Raw genomic sequence first — 19676 nt, 5'->3', positions numbered from 1 at the left:
CTCATTTGTTTTGTTTTGTTGTATTTTGCTCTATTCTAGAATGCAGGAGAATAGACTTTTCTAAGATGAAGGAAATTGGAAAGAAAAGGGTCAGAATTATAGAGGAACTTGCATAGTTTAAGTACATTTCCTCTGTATTTCATTTGTTTTCACGTGGAGGGATGGATTTACTTTGTATCTTTTATAACATAAAAAAGTTTGATTTTATAAACATCTTGGTTTCTCTCAAGGAGGTATACCCTATTGACATTGTCAAGAACCTACTTATTGGGAGGCCAGCAGTAATTAGTAATGAAGGCCAAATTTACCTGGTGGTTTTGAAACTAAACACACACACACACACACATACTATCTAAGAAGCAAAATTAATTAGTTAATTCAAGACGCTGAGAAAATGAGATTATTTACATATACTTCCTTAAATATGGTTGAAATAATATGAACACCTTATTAAGTTGCAGGTAAATTTTGACAGTTGGATGCATATCTTTGAAAAGCATGTAACAGATGCTGCTTTAAAACAAACAAGTCAGATTTAAGCTACATTTCTGGCTGTTAAAACAAGCCAAGTTGCAGAAAGTTCCCCATTCCCTGACCAACACATAGAAATGTTGGCAAAGTATCTGAAAATAAAATTAAAAGCATAGTTAGGCTTGCAGACAAGAAATAGAAATTTCCAGGTGCTAAAAACAAGGAGGGATTTCCCACAGAAAAGACAATTGTAATATAATAACCCAAGATAACCAAATGGACCATATGCTTTAGTGCTGGAGTTTTAATACTTCAGCATGATACATACATATATAAAATAAGTTGGGAGTAAGAGGGACTAGATCAACTTTCTGCATACAGGTGAGACTTCTAGCACTATTCCTATTGTGCAATACTCAGGACCAAATAGTTTAACATAAAAGCTGGTACAAACAGTGAATCCCATAGAGTATGCAACAGACACTGGTGATAGCACTCATGCTACAGAGACATTCCGATAATCCAGGCACACAATGCTAGAGAAGGTCATTGATACCCAGATGGGCTAAGAATCACCAATTCTAAAGCAATCAAGTCAGCTACCACCAATGAGCAATAGTAAACCCAGGCATTGAGGTTGGACATCATAGTCTGTGACCTACAGGTAGTTGAACTATATGAATGGGTTTTTTAAATAATATATTTAAATTAGTTAAAAAGTTAAGGGAAGGAATGGTCTAACAATTGGCAAGAGTAAGACATTAGGGGAAAAAGAACAAGAGTTAGAAATTAGATTTTAGAACTGTTAGGAATCTTAGAGACTATGTTTATATGTGCTGTAATATGCACTGTGGAAAGTATACATATTTGTGCATATACATACATAGTTCACATCAGCTTGTCTGAACATTGTAGTCATTTTTCAGGTGTTCCTATTTGAGGCACCTGGCTCATTTTTTCATCTACTTCAATTTTTTTTTTTTTTTTTTCAATTTTTAGACAGTCTTGCTCTGTTGCCCAGGCTGAAGTGCAGTGGCGCTATCTCGGCTCCCTGCAACCTCCACCCCTTGAGTTTAAGCAATTTGTCAGCCTCAGCCTCCCTACTATCTGGGGTTACAGGCACTCACCACCATGCCCAGCTGATTTTGGTGTTTTTAGTAGAAACCTGGTTTCACCATGTTGGCCAGGCAGGTCTCAAACTCCTGACCTCAAATTATCTGCCTGCCTCAGCCTCCCAAAGTGCTGTAATTACAGCTGTAAGCCACCTTGCCCAGCCTGAAAATTTTAATTTCCATTCATTTACCTAGCTTAGAATCTGTGCCATCATATAGAAAGTATATTACAAAGATACAATAAAATAAAATTTATCAGAAATGTTTTTGAGTGTTTTCACTTTCCAAATCCCTTGAATTCCTTAAAAGGAAATAACGGTGGTCATGTGGTTGACCTGCCTTTATGCATCTGATGAAGACATTAACAAAAAGTTGGAGGAAGATATCACTTTACTTAGAAATTCACATGGATTAATGTTTTTTTTTTACCTCTCAGCTGGCTGGAGTTTCATCATCTCCTATGCTTTTACACAGCTAATCCCCATATAAAACAAACGCATCAAAAAATTTCAGTATGATCTCAACCTTCTGTGTGAACATCTGTCATATATAAGTAGATTTATATGAAAATTTATGATTTGAGTTCTTAACCCTTTCTTTTAAAGATTACATTGAACAGTTTTAGAGCTTTCATGAGAAAAGCTCAAAAGTATTTTGGATAACAGAAAAGTAGTCTAAACATAGTCTTAGAATACTTTTATATATCCTTTTAGTATAAAATAAATAGAATGGAAATTATTTTTGTTTCCTAGAGTCACCATTTGCTTAAAACTTCTAAATATTGTTAATTCTATTAATAGTAGTCTTTAATAACATTCCAGTGTAGACTGACATTCATAGACTTTGAATATCATGAACAGCTAAATAAATGAGTGTGAAGGTTTATACCACAGTTCAGGAGCTTTATGACATTTTAGGTTCACTTTCTCTTGCAAATCATGTTGGCAGACACGCAGGCACTCTGTTCTTGAATAGATGGAGGCCACTTTACACTTTTCATCCAATGGCCCTCATTAGATTCCCATTTTGTCCACATGGGTCATTTACTTTTTGCCCATTTTACTGACAAATGCCAAAAATGTGCCAACTGTCATGATGAGTTTTGTCTAAGTGAACTGGATGAAGATCACTCATTTATGTTACGCAAGCTACTGGAGAAACTAATTAATTGGAGATTCAAACATCTGACCTGTATGGTTAATGAAGAAGACATTGAGATAATACTCTGACCACCCATGTGCCTTGAAGGGAGCATTTCAGGAAAAACTTTCCATTTGTAGCTTGTTTCAAATTAGCCTTACTTCCAAAAACTGTGTTTCAGTTAGGAAGGATAACCCCAAGCTCAGGCTGAATGTACCCAAAATAAGACATTTGGGGAATTAACCATTTCCACATAGTGTGTGGTTCATGGAAGAAGAAGTAGGAGAAGAATGAGGTGAATGTATGGCTTATGTCTTCCAAGTCATTTTAATTTTCTTTGGTTGTCTTGGCTATGGAAACACAAGCAAATACGGACTCCCTAATTATAAAAGACTTTAGGAGGCTGAGTATATCTGTTATACATATGTTTTCCCGTCCTAAGCAGAACTGTAAGTGAAGGCCTTCGGATGCACTGAGGTTATAAAGGGCTGTGTGTTAACTAATTGTGGAATGCTGCTAAGGACAGTGAATTAGCTATCAGGCTTTCAGTGAAGAGCAAGCACAGGACCAGAGAGAGTGCTGTAAGAACAGGGATTATCATCCAAATGGAATTGGTTCTGTCTGTTTCTTTAGTTTACTGGTCACAATTTCTTCCCAACTAAAGATATCAGCAGGAAATCATGTAATACAAATTTATGCAGTGATAACTGAGGATGAAAATATTCTTTCCGATACATGTTATCAGTCACTAGGCAGGGAAAATGAGATATCACCATCCATAGACTTTTCTTTCTAGTAGCAGTCCAGAGGTACCTGCCTCTTTGGGGCAAGAGGAAGACATCCATGATTATTTCTTCTTGCTTACATAACCTCCTGTTCTCTAAGACAAGGTTAGAACCATTTAATCAACTTTGAATCTAAACATCTGACTAAACGTTATATTTCTTGAACTTAGAATTTTTTTTAGGAGAGTAATCAGAAAATACATATTTTACTCTTATCTCAAACAGCATGTAATGGGTCATTTAAAAAAATCTTAGACTATTTTTAGACTGGGCTGCTCTCAAATAGCACAGCCCCAAACCACCAGCAGCGCTAGCACAACAGAACATATGATATGGGTATGATACATAACATTGCTGCTCTTATCTGTTTATAGGGAACTAGCTTGTTCATAGACCATATCTACAGTATAGTTATTATCTAAAAATGCTAGTTAACCAGATATGAGACATTTTAGTTACCTAGTTTAGCAAGTATTACTTCATCAAGTGATACTTATGTGTGAATATCCACTCTAACATAAACATATCATTTGTGAATGATCACCATTAGGACAAAAGATAATATGTGAAGTACCCAAGTCTGGGTCTTGGGAAATTTAAATTCTCACTCTAGCTCTGTTACAAAATAGCTGTGGCATCTGAAGCAAATCTGTTACCTTTCTTGTTTTTTTTTTTTTTTTTTTTGCCTGATAGGCATTGCGAAGGCCTTGGATCAGTGATCAGATCAGTCAGATCACCCCTCTCTTGCTTTCCATGATTCACTGACATGCCTATTTCAGCAAGTCGGTTCTTGCAACATGGAAAAAATTTGCTCCCTGAAGGTGACTGTTTCTGAGATAGTAAAACACACAGCAGTTGGATGAGACAGAGAAAGCACTGCAATGGGAAATAGAGAGAAATGTTTGCATAATATGTCTGTTTCAAAAAATCTAAGCCATTATAGCAGTTGTTAAAAAAAAACATACAACTTTTACAATCTTTGAGGGAGAAGGCAGATAACTATCTCTGCCATTGTGCAGTACCCTGTGATCTGAATTAGCATGTTCATTACAGTCTCATTTTATTAATGCCTCTTTTTGAAGATGAACACAGTTGTCCCTGCTGTGAAAACGGTACTTTGCCGATTATGTTATAAAGTGGTCTCGGCTGGAGATCCAGGCTAGGAACATTGAAGAACAAAGCACAGCTGCTTGACTGTCACACAAAAGGATTTTTATGAAAGGCTGAAACAAAAGGAAGGGTGGCCCACACAGAAGAAACGTGCTGACAATTATGGTACTGACTGAAGATTACTTGAGGAGGCTTATAAAATAGTTGCGTATTTGTAATAAATTGATACCAACACGATAAAGCCTTCCTGGGTAACACATTTCTATGCTGGAAAAAGGCGGTGGTGGGCAGAGCCCCTTTAAGTGAGCAGAACACTCCTGACTTCCTTTGGTATAATCTTTAGAATTTAAAAACAGTGACTCTTTGGGTATCAGTGGTCACAAAGGCAGAAACCCATGTGGATAGTCTATGGGCGACCCTGGTAAGGGGGAACATTAAGACTGAAAATTTGGGGGAGAAGGTGTATGCGTGAGGAGCGGCTGTTCATTTTCCTTCTGATCTGCCTTCTGAGGACCATTACGGTGGTGATGGATGCTCCTTCCTTGGAACTGTGACTTACTTTTCCACCCTGAGATCATGTCTAAAAAGGGCTCAGAAGTTTAAAATGAGTATACTTGTAAATCATTGCATTCAAGTAAGAACAGTTTTCTTCTTTTGACTTCATATTAAAATATTTTTAATAATTTCAAAATGAGTATAAAGTGTTTACTGCTGCTTCAGTTGTTAATAGAATCATAGAAATGTTGAGCTCGAAGGGAACTTGGTGTTCACCTAGCCTCACCCCTTACATTTTGATGTAAGAAAGAGAGTTTGAAACAATTTGTTCTTGGTCATGTAGCTAAGATTTTCTTTGGGTTTTGCCAAGCCTGAAATGATCCCTGCTGCATCACATGTGACAATGGATTTCAGCCCTTCAGATATTTATTTTATATACAAGATGTTATCCTGGAACAACAATGTTCTTTCAGCTGACAAATCCACAGACGTGCCTGATGGGAAATGAAAAATGCTCAGGTGCCATGGTTGCCAAGTGTGCCAAATGCTACAAGGGTGGTACGCGATGAGAGTGCGCAGACAGTTGGGTTGAGGCATGAAGAATATTTAGGATTCTGTGAGAGAGAGCTAACGAGAGAGAAGTAGAAACTAGAAGCTTCATGAGCAAAATGGCTTAGGTAGGAAATCACTAAGTATTGATGGTAGGTGTGTGCAGTGTTTTAGGGTTCTTTGGAGAAAGAGAACCAACAGGATATATATATATATATATATATATATATATATATATATATATGAAGAGTTTTATTTAAAAAAAATTAGCTGACTTTATTAATGAGGCTGACGAGTCTCAAGGTCTCCCAGGTCTGTCAACTGGAAGCCCAGGAGAGTTGAGATGCGATTCTGGTCCAGTAGCTTGCAGGCTGAAGATCTAGGAAGAGGTGATGTTTCAGACTGAGTTCAAAGGAAGGAGAAAGCTGATGTCCCAGTTTGAAGGTAGGAGGAGTTCTTCCTTCCTTAGGCGAGAGTCAGCCTTATTGTTCTCTTCAGTCTTTTACCTGACTGAATAAGCATCACCCACATGAGTGAAGGTAGTCTGCTTCACTTGGTGACTAAATTAAATGTTAATCTCAACCTGAAACACCCTTACAGTAACATTGAAAATAACGATTGACCAAATATCTGAGCACTCCAAATACTTTGCCTAATCAAGTGACACGTAAAATTAACCAGTACAGGTGGGTATAAACAATGGTAGGTCAGAATTGAGTAGAAATAAAAGACTAGTAGTAAAAGAAAATGAGTTTGTGACGTGACTCATTGGCTAAGGAGAAAAAGCTAATAAGTCAGAAATTGTGTGATTATGTTAACCTAGACCATCTTTATGTGAGCTGAAAATTACAAAGGAGTTTACTAAAATTCTTCACTTAATCTATCAGATAGTCACAGTCATTCATACAGAATTGATGTTTATACTTTAAAACTAGATGGTTGGCTTTCATTGATGAAATTTGAACAGTTTTTAAAAATTCAGTGTCCTGGTTTTCCAAATTAGTTTTATTTTAAACTACTAATTAAGAGGTAGTTTTAAAAGTTGTGCATGCATAATTTATTGGTATTTAGGGCACAGATATACCAAATGCCTCATCTAGAGTTTAATTATCAAAGCCCTAATTACATATCTCCTTAGAAGAGCAAGTAAATTATTATATCTTATTAAAAAAACAATGACTTGTGAATTAATGCCACATTAAACACAACCATGATGACACACATCCCAGTATTCTTAGTATATTTTATTAAAGATAGCAAGGATTTTTTTTTAACTACTAGGTGGGGAATAGTCAGAACATTTCAAGACTTTCTTATCTGTCATCATTCAAAATGAGCTGTATTTTAATTTGCATCTAAAATCTTTCCATGCCTTACTTTTTTGTTTCTTAGAACTTTATCTTTGATTACTAAACTTTATTCATGCATTAAATAAATATTATTTTCACCTTTTAACACAGTAGGTTATTTGTTAATTGATAGATTTTTGTCATAAGTGTAGCACTATTGAGATTTTTCTCACATGTCTGATAAAGTCTGTGTTCAGGTTTCAGATTTGAACATAGTTTGTGTTTTCCCAGAAGACATACTATATTTCTTAGAGCATAAATGCCAAAAGACCTGTTTTTAAAAAACGAAACTATAAATCATAAGTGGGACCAGAAAGTCAATATTTACAGTTTTCAGATATTTTCTACTTTTCTAAGTACTGACATACGTGGTTCTGTTTATGTATTTGTTTAATTATGTAGGTAACTGCAGATGTATCATTTACCAGTCAACTAGAAAATTAAATACGGTAGAAAATTGTAAGCTCATAAAAACGTGATGGCTTTTAATAAAGCTAGTTATTAACTATCAATATTTATACAAAAACTGTTTGGGAGGTATATTTGCATATATGCATGTTTTGCACATGTATGTATATAGTGTGTGTATATGACGTGTTTAATTTGCTTTAAAACACTTTTACTATGTGATATTATACTCTATTTCTTGAGACTTTATACCTCTTTTCCCTTTGTGTATAAGCTCCATTACAGTTTTCTATGGCCTAGAAATGTTCCTGGCATTTATTGGACACCCAAGAGATATTTGTGGCGTGAACAGGTATATATTTACAGGGATCTATAGATATGGTTATGTGGACACAATGCAGTAAGAGACCATTTGGGTAGGAATGAGTCTGACTTTACATATAGTGAACAAAGTGATCATTATTTCAGTGGCCACTGTAGGATGAAGAGTGTGATTGAGAATCAAAAAGTCAAGGCAAAGGGAAGTACAAACCAAGACAGAGTGAAACAGAGGCAATGAAGAGAGATGCTCTTTATTGCTAGGTAAACATGACTTAGTATCAACCTTCCAGTGCTTCCTACCTGTATGGGTTTAGACACATTACTCAAATCTGAATGTTATGTTTCTGTCTGTAGTGTTGGGGGTGACCCTGGCTATCTTTTAGGGTTGTTTGGGGGAAAGTTAATGACATATATTCAATCATCTATCACAGTAACTGTAATAACAAAGTTGTCGAAGAACGTTAATTTCCTTCCTTCTCCTTTTTCTATCTCTTTGAAGCTGAGCTAGCTGGTTTGGCTCTCCGATCGCTACTGAATCCCCAGCATCTAGAGTAGTGCTAGCACATAGTAATTCAGTAAGTGTTTGTTATATGTATACATGGCTATGGTGAAGGGAAGGCAGGCTGAGGAACACTGGAAAATAAGTGTTTATGTCTTCTCAAATAGTCCTTAATCCAAGGGACTGAAAAACGGCTTTTTACATGGAAATAAGGTGATATGACAATCTGAAAACTTAACGGTATTACCAAGTTATTTTAAAAGACTGAAGATCATTTCTTGGTGCTATGCTGGTGTACAGTCCAAGGAATCTTAGTCTTTTTTCCCTCTCTTACATTTATGCCTGTTGTTACGTTAACGCACATTTCCATATTCTTCACAATGCTTATACGTTAGATAGGACAGGTAATCAATTGCTTTAACTGCCTAGCTCAAGGTCAAACTACAGTCATACTGTCATACTTAGGTCACATACTGACATCTAGGTCACAGAGTTGCGAAAAATCCATACCTGTTTTTTGATTTTTGTGAAAATATAACATCGTTAGTTGTATATTTTAGAAGAAGCAGAAGAGTTTCAAATTTCATTGAAACATTTAGAGAGAGAACAGATCATCTTTTCTTGCTTTTTTTCTCTTTCCTATTGGCGTAGGAAGTGATAGAAGGTGTAGTTATGGGGGTGGGTTCAGCAAAAAGACAGACTCGAGTTCAAATCCTAACTCCACTATTTGTTCTGTGGCAATGTGCATATTTCCTAACCTCTCTCAGCTTCAGTGTGTTTCTGTCAAGTGGAGGTAAGAAGACGACTTATTCCTAAGCTTAAGAGAATGATTATAAGAGATGATTGATATAAAGCTTTTAGCAAAGTTCTAGGCACTCAGGAAGTATGAGTTGTTGTTGTGATTATCATTGTCATCACTAATATTACTATGTACTATTATTATTAAGAGTTAATTTCAAATTATTTGATTAAAGGGCACTGTGCCAATTGTGAAGCAGAATTTTTTGGCACAGGCAGAATTATTTTTCTAAGGCTAGGAATATACATAATTTTATGATACTTAAGTCAGGCTACTCCGTCCACTCAATAATCACGTGGTCCAGATTTCACCATTTGGCCATTGTAGGATCCACAACATATTTGAAATTTGAACGTTGTTCTGTCATAAATGATAGGGGAGTATATTTAAGAGAAAATTAGATGAAATTTTCCTTATATTCCAAACAACAGAGTTAGTTTGCATGGCTTAGACTAGAAGTTCCATAAGGGCATGGCTTTGTTTTGCTCCAGACTGTACACATGGCAGTAAGCACAGCGCCCGACATTTTCAGTAAGCATTTGTGTTTTATTTATTTGTTTTTTAAAGACACGGAGCCACTCTGTCATCCAGGCTGGGATGTAGTGATGAGATTGTAGCTAACTGTAACCTCTTACTCCTAAGCTCGAGGGATCTTCCCACCTCAATTTCCTGAGTTGCTGGAGTCACCTTGCCCAGCTAATTTTTTTTTTTTTTTTTTTTTTTTTACTTTAAAATTTTTTTTTGTTGAGAATGAGTCTTGCTGTATTTCCCAGGCCAGTCTGGAACTCTTGGCCTGAAGCAGTCTTCCCACCTTGGCTTCCAAAGTGGTGTGATTCCAGGCCAAAGCCACTGCTACTAGTCAAAATTTGTTGATGGAATGAATGAATGACAAATTTAAGGGAAACGTTTCTAAATGTTATTTTCTCCTAGACTGCTGAATTTAAGGCTTATTTTAAAAAAAATTAGGAATGTCAGATGTTGCTTTCACATCGAGGATAGCCATGCTGTCTATGATAAGCAGTTTGTATTAATTCATGAATTTATTCATTTGATCATCTGGCTCTCTCTATTCCAAGAAGTGTGCTAAGTATTAGAAATAAAAAGATGGAAAACACACTACCCCCACTTGACTTCACGGAAGCTACAATCTCTGCTTGATGGGAAGCCGTAAATTTGGTTAAAATGACAAGACAGTTATACATATATATACTGTGGTTGGAGATAATAAAGTCTATTTTTAGAAGAAAAGTGCTCTCACAGTAATTCAGCACACACCTTTTCGAGCTAGTACTTGCAGTAAGAACAAATGTCTCCTTGAATATTCCATCAATATGATAGTAAGGTTTGTTGAAATGTAAGGTGTGTTTGACATATGAAGCCTCAACTGACAGAAAAATTAAACTCACCGTTTTTTTCCTGATGAGTAAAAATGTTCTGAGAGGAAAATTGTATTTCATTTATAGAAGATTTGGGATATGCTTTGGTTGGATTTTGAGAAAATATGGTGCAATAAAAAAACTTAGTAATTACTTTCAAAGTAATATTCCCATTTGTTTCTCTCCCAACTAACAGTAAAAGGAGTTTTTATTGCTGCACTTAACTGTTTTTTATGATTCTTTTTTGCTCTAGTTGGAGATGACAGAGCATACCTAAATACGAAATGATTTTAAAGTGTACTAGTAAAATATCTTAAAACATCTTCTCCTTCAGAAGACTTCATTAAGCAAAATTGATTTTTATGATAAAATATTTACTTACTAAAAAATGGTAGTTTAGGCATTTTAATCCTTGAGGAAAGGTCATTGGCATATCCTGTACTCTAAAACAGGAACTCTTTTAGGTAAGTTACTTTTTAAGGTTTTAAAATCTTGGATTAGAGGTTTGTACCCCAAAGAGCCTTTTATTTACACTCAGGTTTTTATGCATGTCATTATAACTTATGATGATAGATCTGAATTTCCAGGTATTGCCAAGCTTGTTATAAACTGATATCAAGTACTACAGCTGACTTACTATGGGTCCCATTAATCTTAGTTGCAAAGATGCATTAATAAAGTTAACACTCACTGGCTCAGTAGCAAATGGAATTCCCTCATCTCAGCTTACAAACATAAATCATCATCTAGAAGGAAGAGTTCACTCTGACTTAAGTGATTATTCTCAAGGATTTGACGTAAACCCACTACAAAGAGCCAAGGAGGACACTAAATGCTGCCCAGTAGGACTGGGGTTTTGCCCAGTAGGTCTGAGGTTTGAGCCAATCTTTTCTGAATTCCAGATCAACTTGTTTAAAATATGATTGTGATTATTTAAAATCAATCAAATATTGGCCGGTGTCAAGACAGCACTAGATGCAGAGAAAAGGAGAGAAGACACAAAAGTTCGCGTTCAGAGATCTACCTGCTGGACCAACCTGAAACTGAACTTAGCAGAAGCCACTCTCTAAGTCAAAGTTAAGGGAGACATGATGATGTCTAAATACAACCCCAAACCCTAATTAAAGCACAGAATTCCCACCAGTGTACTCCTCTTCTCTCATGGAAAACAGCTCCCTTTCTAGAGGAAACAGTATTGGGTCCTGGCTGGGCATGGTGGCTCACGCCTGTAATCCCAGCACTTTGGGAGGCTGAAGTGGATGGATCAGAAGGTCAGGAGTTCAAGTCCAGCCTGGCCAACATGGTGAAACCCTGTCTCTACTAAAAGTACAAACAAAAATTAGTCAGGTGTGGTGGTGGGCACCTGTAATCCCAGCTACTCTGGAGGCTGAGACAGGAGAATCACTTGAACCTGGGAGGCAGAGGTTGCAGTGAGCTGAGACCGCACCATTGCACTCCAGCCTAGCCAATAGAGCAAGACTCCGTCTCAAAAAAAAAAAAAAAAAAAAAAAAAAAAAAAAGAGTTTGACCAAAACGCCAAAAGCAATGGCAACAAAAGGCAAAATAGACAAATGGGACCTAATCAAACTCCACAGCTTCTGCACGGCAAAAGAAACAGTCAGTAGAGTGAATCGGCAGCCAACAGAATGGGAAAAAATTTTTGCAGCCTACCCATCTGACAAGGGGCTGATATCCAGAATTTACAAAGAACTAAAGCAGATCTACAAGAAAAAAACAAACAAGCCCATTCAAAAATGGGCGAAGGATATGAACAGATACTTTACAAAAGAAGACATACAGGAGGCCAACAAACATGAAAAAATGCTCATCATCACTGGTCATCAGAGAAATGCAAATCAAAACCACATTGAGATACCATCTCACACCAGTTAGAATGGCGATCATTAAAAAATCGGGAAGCAACAGATGCTGGAGAGGATGTGGAGAAATAGGAACACTTTTACACTGTTGGTGGGAATGTAAATTAAAAAAATAGTTTTTTAAAATGAAGAACACTTTATAGCATAATGATGAAATGCTGACGTGTTGTGTTTTTCACAAGCCTGGCTAACTACATGCTAACAGCATTGATTAAGCTCAGGGACCACGTTTCTTGTGTCCTCCAGTGAGATCAGCTCTTGTTCCAAGACCCCCACCAAACTATTGCCATACTCTGGTGTCAGAAAATCTCAGTGGAGATGGTGCAGGGAAGTAATTGGTGTGGAGTCGAAGTAGAGGCAGGCTTACCTTGCAGGTGAGGATTCCTTGGAATTAGGGCCCCTCCCTTCTACAGTGCCCTCCAAAGGCTCAGGAAGCCTACCAGTATCTCCAGTTGACTATATTTTTCTAACATTTGTAAAAATGATATTTTTGCATCTGTTTTCATAAAGTAGTCCTTCACAGTTTCATAAGCTTCAGACTTTATAATATCTAAGTCTGCCACTGGGATGGGGCCAAGGGACATCAGAACTGGATTATACTTTACATATGATTGAAAACAAAATTAGTTGTGTACCTCAGCCCTTGAATGTGAGCCTCACGCAGAGGGGTGAATGTCCTTCTTGAATCATCCTCCATGGTTTAGTATAGACTTAAAGGGACTTTGCCCAGTGGTTATAATTCTGTTTCTAAATTTGTGGAGAACATCTTAGTCCTATTTTCTTCCTTTTCTGTTTAACATATAATACTACAGAAGCAGTGCGCATCGGCTGCTCTCTCCTGTAACAGGATGGTTTTGCATATTACACAGGGTTCCCTGCCGCCCTCCCACCCCCACCATTAACTGGACTGTACCTGGTTAAAGTTTCTCCATTCTGAAAGGCCAAGGTTTCTGTCTCTGTTCATTCCACGTGAACAGTACCATCGCCACCATCACTGATGCAAAATAATCTTTTTTATCAATATGCTGTATGTTCTTAATTTTTATTTTTATGTAATCTGGCTCTTAAGTTTAGTGACATTATTTACTAAAATTCACAAAATCAATTACTGAACTGATTCTCTATGAGTGGCATGCTGTCTCGTGTATTAAAGGAGAAGAGACAAGTAGAATCAGGAGTGATTGAGACTTTTTCTTTAAAGCGTTTGTCTGTAAAATAAGTATTAAAAGAGCTTCAGATTTTTTTTCCTCAGTGAACGAGTGATACAGAACCTTTTTGCTTATTCAGATTTCATTGACGATTAGAAAGCCAAAGATAAACAAAGGAAAAAAAGCCTAGAGAATTAGTTAATTACCCAGCATTCAGTGCAGTTTGGGAATGTGTGCATTTTAGTATTTAAGTGTTCCATCTGAGGTTCAGATAGAGGTTCTGCAGATCCTAAAAGAGAGGTCTGCTAAGTAGTTGACTAACTTCTAAAGGGGGTCTGTGTGCATTGTCTGGAGAAGCTACAGGTTCAGAGGGGCGAAGGTTCAGAGGTGGCTTGTCCAAACATGCTGTTAAACGTGGTGATTACTGGGTTTTCTGACTCCAGAGTTTATTCTGTATGTACTACTTCATATCACACTTCAGTGCTGTTTTGCAAAGGATATGATCTAGTGTAATATGGCATAGAAAAGTGTAAGGGTTGATTTTTTTGTTTTGGGGTCCCTAGGAGAAGGATGGGGATGTGTAAAAGATATTCTAACTCCAGGCCACTGAGTTGGTTCTGTAATGGCCATTTACTCATCATCCTTGAGTTTCTTGGTAACCGGGGTAGAAAGAGAACTCTGAGAACACAAAAACGTGGGGTGGAGTGGGATGTAGGAGATGAATGATTGTGAAAAAGAAAATGCATTGAAAACTCATTAAAGAAGACATAGTTATCACTGAAAGGCTAGTTAAGAGGGTACTTCTTTTTTTTAATGCATTTGGTTGTTGTACATCTTCGTTACCTTTTAAAATATTATGTTAATTGAAATAAGCCATTCACAGAAAGACAAATGCTATGTGATGTGATCTCATTGTGTGGAATCTAAAAAAAATTGATCGCAGAAGTAGAGAGTGGAATGTTGGTTCCCAGGAGCTGAGCAGATTGTGGGGTGGGGGTTGAGGAGACAGTGGTCAAAGGATAGAACATTTCAGTTAGGGGTAAGTTTAAGAGAACTGTTGTAGTATATGGTGACTGTAGTTCAAAATATGTTGTATTCTTGAAAGATGCTAAGAGAGTGGAGACAAAGTGTTCTCAAGCACAAAAATGGTCTAACTATGTAAGGTAAGGTGTGTGTTACTGAGCAAGATTTAACTATTTCATGATGTATATTTAGTACTTCAGAACATCATTTTTATGTGGTAAATACATACAATTTTATCTGTCAATTAAAAAATAAATTTATGGCCAGACATGGTGACTTACGCCTGTAATCCCAGCATTTGGGAAGCTGAGGCTGGCAGATCACTTGAGGTCATGTGTTCAAGGCCAGCCTGACCAACATGGTGAAACCCTTTCTCCAGTTAAACACACACACAGACACACACAAATTATCTGGGTGTGGTGGCACACACCTGTAGTCCCAGCTACTCAGGAGGACGAAGCAGGTAAACCGCTTGAACGCTGGAGGTGGAGGTTGCAGTGAGTCAAGATGACGCCACTGCACTCCAGCCTGGGCAACAGAGCAATACTCCATCTGAAAAAAAGAATAAATTAATTAACAAAGATACTTCTTAAATGTTTGAGGCAACCACAGAAAGTTGAAAGGTCAGGGCAAGTCATTACATACGAACTGAGTCGTCTTAGCGTTTTGTGACTCCATGCTTTCTCTTTGAAACCTCTGGTAGATGGAGACTGTCAAGGTACTGTACCATTGGTCTGAGAATCTAACAAGTAATTAGTCCCCTTTTATTAAGAAAAAATACTCACAGGAATCTTTGATAACCATTTATGGTTCTCGACGCAATATGTTTTCATGAAATTGAACAGTCCAGGGTGAGTTTTGTTTGTGCTTTTTGAATGTTATCAGTTGATAGACTTGCTGAGCTAACTGAAAAGTACCAAGCCCTTTACCTATGTGGTCTTCATTTAATGTTTATCAGATTAAGGGATATGGTAACATCTTATTCAGAACCCAAATGGCCCCAAACTCGTGAAGCAAATTTTATTTTAGTGTCTGTCTTAAACGGCAGTTGGTGGAAGCTTTGCAGGTCTTATTGTTGAAGAGGTGACTTTAAATTTTTATTTTAGGCAAAAGCATCTGCAAATTAAGACTGCAGAAAGCAGCACTGAGAAGATCCTCACAGTTCTACTCAGTTGGGCAATTCTTCACTACTCTGACAATTTAATTGGGTGTGAAAAGAAATGGCAATTAAAAATCAAGAGCTTTAAGTGGGACAACCTACCAGTTTCAAAGTTAGTGATTTTTTTTAAAAAAAAATTAGCAAGTCTGAAAGATGGTACATCTTTAATCCTCTAGTTAGTTGTTTCCTAGCGAGTATGTTCTGTGCTGCAATTGCCATATCAGATGGGCATTTTAATGGCAACTTTTGCCAAGTCTAAAAATAAAGGTTGAATTCACCCTTTTATGCATGCATATCAATGCACTTATGGAATGCTTATTTTTAAGAAAGTTTATGTACTCACGTGGTTTATTATTTTAATGATTTTTGGACCCTTTTTTTTTTTTTTGAGATGGCGTTTCACTCTTGTTACCCAGGCTGCAGTGCAATGGCGCGATTTCAGCTCACCGCAACCTCCGCCTCCTGGTTTCAGGCAATTCTCCTGCCTCAGCCTCCAGAGTAGCTGGGATTACAGGCACGCACCACCATGCCCAGCTAATTTTTGTATTTTTAGTAGAGACGGAGTTTCACCATGTTGACCAGGCTGGTCTCGATCCCTTGACCTTGTGATCCACCTACCTCGGCCTCCCAAAGTGCTGGGATTACAGGCTTGAGCCACCGCGCCCGGCCCGATTTTTGGACCCTTTTAATTCAAGTCTTGGATTTTTAAAATTAAGACTGTAAGACTTAAAAACCAAGTAGTTTTGTTTGTTCTTTTAAGTAGGAATGAAATTAGTATTGCTTATCCTAGTCCTGAGACAAGGGGTGCTACAGAGAAGGCACTGGAATATTTTGCTGAAATAATACATGTCAGTAAATTTTAAAATTTGGGACATGTAAGTGACATATCTGAAGGTGATTGTAGCCTAGTGATCAGGAATAGAAATAAATTAATTCTGTATATCAGATTTTGCACATCCACTTGGTAAAACTTCTAAGGATTTCTCCAAAATGAGGTAACAGTTCTCTCTCCTGAGAAGGGTACTGATCACAGCTGACTCCCAGGTCATGAAGTGGATGCTTCATTGACCAAATTTTATCAGAGGCGCAGAGTAAACATCTTCATTCTCTCAGTCTTCTTTCCCTTCTTTCTTCTCTCTCTTCCTTCTTTCTACAAGCGTTTTAGGTAATTGCTGTAGAATTTAATTACTCATCAATTTATTTCACATCCTGAGACCCATCTAAGGTTCAGGAACTCTTGGTGTATTTTGATTTATATCAAATGGAAATATATTTTTATCTCTTATAGAAGTGTCAGATGGAAGAAAAAAAAGAATTTGTAAATAACTCTTCTGGACCAGAGTTATAGAAATAGAGTATGGTTGTACTCATGGATATGTTCGAATAAATGCCATTTTATACAATGACAATCCCTGATTAAACCACTACCAACTGAACTTCTATATGAGGAAAGCTGTGTTCTGTGCCAACTGAAGGTTTGGATGAGTTTCAGCTTAGCCTCTCAGGGAGGGCATATTCACTTCAGCAAGATTAATAGCATAAATTATTAGTATTTTTAGCCAGAGTAAATCAAAGCCAAAACATCTAAGAATAAAACGTCTAGCCCCTGTGTAAAAACATCAGAAGTCTTTCTCTCTCACTTGAAAGGTAGTTTTGTATGCGAGATATGCTCCGAAAGTAGGGTATCTATTTTCGTAGCTTGCATCTTTATGAATAAGATTGCAGATAGAAGAGGAAAACCACAATCTTTTCTGATAAGAAATAGTGAATTTTTCTCACATTTGTCATCGTTAAAAATTCTGTTAACTACAGACCATGGTTTATCATTGAATCTCTGGTTATGATTCTTCATTCAGTCTGCCTCGAGTCTGAAGTAAGGGATCTCTGTGTTCAGTTTTGAAATGCTTCTTTCCCTTAACACTTGGGCTTTGAAATTTTATGAAGAGATGGTAGTTATCAGACTTGTAAAGCAGTTGTTAAATTAGTGCAAAATGAAGTTACGAAGACCAGGTACTAGATGAAATTTTAAAGGTGGAATTTTCCTCTCGCTTATCCGCCATGTTACAATTTGGAAAGTCTCCTGGTGTCACAACTCTCCTGTAAGCTTAGTGGGGACATTCCTGTCTTTCTGATAAGTTCATTGGCTCGTTGCCCTTCATTTGATTTGTACTGATGGTCCAGTACCTAAAATAGCCTCATGTGGTTAAAAAGTCAGGATACGAGGTTTGATGGTAAAGAGATTTATGTGTCAATACTAGATCAACAATTCACTTGTATACTTTTAAAACTGATTAGCTAACTATCCTTCATAATATGTAAAAACTTTCATTCATACATTTCTTTTTAAATTTTGAACATAACTTTTTAAATGTTAAACTTTGACACTTCTATAAGAAATAAAAATATAAAATGTCTGAACAACAGAAAATGAATCTTTTTAAATGGTACTAAATTATCAATATTATTTTCTCCATTACAGTGTTATTCGAGACTGTGGATGTAGCACAGACTAGCTAACATATATTCATATTTCATTGAAGCTGAAGCATATATTGATTTCATGTTGAAAAAGTATGGACAAATCTCTGTAGACTAAGAAAAAAATGGAAACTGTTACTTTCTGATAAGGACAAATTTATTATTAGGGCCTGCATTTTCCTCTCAGTTTTTTTTTTCTTTTTAATGTCTAATCAATTTTTTCCTAATTTTAAGTTAGAATACAGCTATTAAATAGAAGACAGGAAAAGCCACTGAGTATATATGGATGCCATGCTAGATTTTATGTGTAGGAAATTCACATAGAATGGTTTTGTTTTTATTAGACATTTTTACCCCTGAGGCTAGCAAGTCTTTTAAGCAATGTGAACTAACGCTTCTAAAAACATATAATTCACCTTTTAAAACATAGGAGTGACTTTTCTCAAAACACGGTGAAAGGCCATTGTCTACACCTAAGAGGATAAATGAAATTAAAATAGACCTAATTTAGAGAGCTCTTTTTTCATGTTTAAACAGTGGTGGTAGCTTACTTTTTCTCAAAGTGAGCACATTTGATTTTGCATGAGTACTTGGTGTACTTACTATGCCCTCCTTGAAAAATTTGAGCCATAAGGTTTAATTGCGTGCTCATCAAGCAAACAGACTTGGAGGTATATTCTCCAAGCTGTGGGCTCCCAGAGCTCCCATTAATGCTAATGGGAGTTACACATGTGTATTGAGGAGAGCATAATATAGCCTTTGAAGCTGGAGTTGCTAATTGAGTGCTTTCTTCAGCTGTGCTCAGCTTCAGTGGCTAAGCTCAGTTAGAGTGGTCTAAAATGTCATTCTGGTAAAGCCCCCAGAACATTATCAAAGCAGGCAGGCAGTGAAAGAGATAGCTAAAAAGAAGTCTTTCGCACCCCTCAAATGGAGAAAGAATTAGCAGGCCAAACAAAAGAAGGAGCAAAGAAGTCTCAAGAACGGGTGGGCACTCCTTTCTTCAGAAGTAGCTTGAGCTGATTTATTTCAGAAAGTGGGAACACTGGAAGCCCTCTTCCTTGGTGGAGTTGCTTGCCATGTGTGGATTTTTTTGTGAAATATGAGGACTAGTCAGGGTTAAATACTGTCCAACTCTCGTAGACTTTGTCTAACAGGTACTTGTTCCTGAAAGTGACTGGATGTCTGTCATTTTGTCTTGTGTCTCATGTCTTTTGTCTCATTTTGTCATTTAGTCTCATGTCAGAAGGTCCAAGATCCCAATATGCCCTCTTATTTCTTGCATAATCTCCTTTGTAGTAGTTATCTTTGCAAAGATATGAGACGTTGTAGGAGTCTGCATTGTAGGGTTCTACATAAAAGGAAAATGAAATTGACCCAGTCTTAAAAAGTATTTAAGGATTATCGTCTCTATTTCAGTCTACCCTCATTTGTCCTGGCCTTCCTTATAACATTCAGCGTTAATCTCTGTGGTGTCTTATCAGATGAAATACAGGCAGTGGGGTCTTTTACTATGAATAAAACTGCACCTGGTTGTGAGATGATCAGACCTCTGAACTCATTAGTCCCATTTGCAA

General features: G+C 36.9%; 1 protein-coding gene across 41 annotated transcripts in view; it reads left to right on the top strand.

The window, feature by feature from the left end:
- PTPRD (protein tyrosine phosphatase receptor type D) overlaps positions 1-19676 on the top strand; it is a 2307989-nt gene that overhangs the window by 1978846 nt on the left and 309467 nt on the right. The gene's annotated exons all lie outside the window — the stretch shown is intronic.

The sequence above is a fragment of the Saimiri boliviensis genome, chromosome 2, assembly GCF_048565385.1.
Source record: "Saimiri boliviensis isolate mSaiBol1 chromosome 2, mSaiBol1.pri, whole genome shotgun sequence".
NCBI classification, from domain to species: Eukaryota; Metazoa; Chordata; class Mammalia; order Primates; family Cebidae; genus Saimiri; species Saimiri boliviensis.
The sequence above is the reverse complement of the archived record's forward strand: the minus strand, read 5'-3'. Positions and strand labels throughout refer to the sequence as shown.